The sequence below is a fragment of the Bison bison genome, unplaced genomic scaffold, assembly GCF_000754665.1.
Source record: "Bison bison bison isolate TAMUID 2011002044 unplaced genomic scaffold, Bison_UMD1.0 scf7180017864385, whole genome shotgun sequence".
NCBI classification, from domain to species: domain Eukaryota; kingdom Metazoa; phylum Chordata; class Mammalia; order Artiodactyla; family Bovidae; genus Bison; species Bison bison.
In genome coordinates, this window is record NW_011494957.1 from 16,727 (window position 1) to 20,325 (window position 3,599).

A 3,599-nucleotide genomic window follows, 5' to 3' on the forward strand; every position below is an offset into this window, starting at 1 on the left:
CAGACTTGATGGACATGGGTTTGAGTAAACTCTGGGAGTTGGTGATGGACAGGGAAGCCGGGCGTGCTGCAGTCCATGGGGTGGCAAAGAGTTGGACAATACTGAGTGACTGAACTGATCTGAGAGCTCCAGTCTTACCATCGTAACTGCTCATAATACTCAAACTGCTCATGCTGCCTATTTCTTCTCATGACTGAGAAAGTCATAGAATTCTCTACAAGGTGACTTTTTATTTTGTCTTCTTTAAAAAAAAAAAAAAGGAAAAAAACCAGCATCCTTTGACTTCACGAGGTTTGTCCTGGCAGCCAGATCATCTTCATTTGAGATTGGCATTTATAAATCAGTCATCATTTCTCCCTATCACTTTTCTTCCCATCCATATATTTCTGCTTGCTGACATTTCATCTTCATATTTCTTTCTATTCATTCCCTCTTCTTCTCTTGTTCCTCATTAATCTGAAGGATAAAGTCACCTTCACATAGACTTTCTGGGTACCCGAGTCGAAATCATCACCAAGAGCTGCAACAATGTCAGGATCCAAATCCAGATGAGGGCCCAAAATAGGAGCTGATTTAGTTACCAGTCAGTAACTTCCTTATATTCTGTTTTAAACTCTGATGAAGGCAAATTAATTCCAGGGCCTAGAATTATCCAAGTCTCCTCTTTCTCCTCTCTCTTGTTATGTGTACTGAAGGTAATTTGGATTTAAGCATGTAGGGCCCAGATGCTTCTTTCAAATGCTGTAGGTGGTCATAATCATCATCAAAGCAGTCTTCATAACTTCCTCTGTTTTGTTCACATTCTTCATCATTTATTTTCTTTTGAGGCAACAGAACCTTCTGGGGTGATTTTACATCTGTTTGCTAAAGACTCTGACTTGAATGGACCATGTGAAAAATACATACTTTTCCTCTCTGTAAAGGACTTTTTGCCCCCATTCTGTTGCAGTGTGGGGCTAATATCAAGAACAGTGACCTGAGGGTCCCAGAGCAGGTGACACAGCTTGGAAGTGGACAAAGCCCAGATAGCACATTTCAAGGCCATATCACACATCTGTTCTTGGTCTTCAAAGTGTAGGCCTGAAGAATTGGCTCAGAAACACAATAAAAGCTACAAATATTCCATACAGGAAGGTCTAAAAACATCTAATCCCTACCTCCCACACTTTCAGGGTTAGCCAAAGCCATCAGGAGTCCTATGTTAACTGACTGTGTACCCCACTCAAGCTTGAAAGTCCACACAGCCCACAAAACCCATAAAGCCCCAGCCTTGACCCAAACACTGATTTCCCCTGCTATTTTGTTCCCTCCTTCATCCATTTCTTATTTATTTCTCAAGGTTCCCTGTCCATGTACCAAGATGTTGGAGTCTGAGTGATTTTTCCACTCCAGTTTGAATTATAGAACAGGAAGTGGGAATGACCATTTGTTAGCATTCTTCATGTTCCAACCAAATTACGTGAGGGTAGTTGTAGAGTACATGTTTTCACTTCATTTTATAGGCACTGACATATATTTCTTAATTTTTAAAGTTTTCTATAGAGATAACAATCTGAGAATTGCTTGAGAATGTTTGAGAATAATGAAAAAAGAAGAATCTTTGGTTTGATTTGGAAACAAATATTATAATTTAAAATATAATGTAGTCCATAAAAATGTGTTGTTATACATGTTTAAATAACTGATTGTGAAATGATTATTGTATAAGCAGATAGAAAATTTTATTGCTGTAAATACAAGTCGGGGTATTAAGAGCAAGAAGTTAGTATTATGAAATTCTAAGATTTGTTTTATATACACACACACACACACACACACACACAATATTCTTCTTTCTTATGTTGAGATAAACCTTGAGTTTATCATGCTTTTCTTTTTGTACTTTGAAGATGTTGCTGCACTTATCTTCTAGCTTGCGTTGTTTTCTGCAAGAAATCTGTCACTATCTTTATGTTTATATATTATCTTTATACTCAGGTTCCTTTTAAGATTTTTCTCTTTAGCACTAGTTTTAAATAATTTTGTTATAGTGTGCCTTGATGTATTTTTTTCTTTTTTTCTTCCATATTCCTTGTTCTTGGGGTTTTCTAAGTTTCTTGGATCTGTGAGTTTATGATTTTAATCAAATTTAGTACATTTTCAGCTGCTGCTGCTGCTGCTAAGTCACTTCAGTCGTGTCTGACTCTGTGTGACCCCATAGACGTCAGCCCACCAGGCTCCCCTGCCCCTGGGATTCTCTAGGCAAGAACACTGGAGTGGGTTGCTATTTCCTTCTCCAGTGCAGGAAAGTGAAAAGTGAAAGTGAAGTCGCTCAGTCATGTCTCTTAGCAACCCCATGGACTGCAGCCCACCAGGCTACTCCATCCATGGGATTCTCCAGGCAAGAGTACTGGAGTGGGATGCCATTGCCTTCTCCCTTTTCAGCTGCTACTGCTTTATAAATATTCCCACCTCCCACCCACCCTTTTGGAGACTCCAGTTACATGCATATTTGGCTGCCTTTAGTCATCTCACAGTTAATGGATACTCTACTGTTTTCCATCCTTTTTTCTCTATATGTTTCATTTTAGGTAGTTTCTGTTGTGGTAGCTTCAAGTTTATTTTTACTTTATTTTCAGTTTGTAATTTATTAATTTCATCTCATATATTTTTCCTCTTAGACATTGTAATCTTAATCTCTAGACATTCCATTTGGGTTACATTTATATCTTCTATATTTTACTTATTTTCAAACTTTTCTCTTACTGCTTGAACATATGGAATACAGTTGTAACTGGTTTAATGTCCTTGTCTACTAATTTTATCATCTGTGTTGGTTACGATTGATTTTTTATCATTATAGATTATATTTTCCTACCTCTTTGTATGCCTAGTAATTTTTCAGTTTGATAGAAGACATTATGAATTTTACCCTGGGTGTTTAATGTTTAATGTTTTGTTTTCTTTTTTTTTTTTTTTAGATTTCATTGCTTTATTGCGTTTTTGCAAATTTTTTTTTTTAACCTTCTTTTTTTTTCTCTCTAATTTTATTTTATTTTTAAACTTTACATAATTGTATTAGTTTTGCCAAATATCAAAATGAATCCACCACAGGTATACATGTGTTCCCCATCCCGAACCCTCCTCCCTCCTCCCTCCCCATACCATCCCTCTGGGCCGTCCCAGTGCACCAGCCCCAAGCATCCAGCATCATGCATCGAACCTGGACTGGCAACTCGTTTCCTACATGATATTTTACATGTTTCATTGCCATTCTCCCAAATCTTCCCACCCTCTCCCTCTCCCACAGAGTCCATAAGACTGTTCTATACATCAGTGTCTCTTTTGCTGTCTCGTACACTGGGTTATTGTTACCATCTTTCTAAATTCCATATATATGCGCTAGTATACTGTATTTATGTTTTTCCTTCTGGCTTACTTCACTCTGTATAATAGGATCCAATGGATTAAAGATCTAAACGTAAGACCAGAAACTATAAAACTCCTAGAGGAGAACATAGGCAAAACACTCTCTGACATACATCACAGCAGGATCCTCTATGACCCACCTCCCAGAATATTGGAAATAAAAGCAAAAATACACAAATGGGACCTAATTA

General features: G+C 37.5%; 1 pseudogene; it reads right to left on the minus strand.

The window, feature by feature from the left end:
• Positions 1-347: 347 nt before the first annotated feature.
• The window catches only part of LOC105001890, a 32,863-nt pseudogene continuing 29,611 nt past the window's right edge, over positions 348-3,599 (minus strand).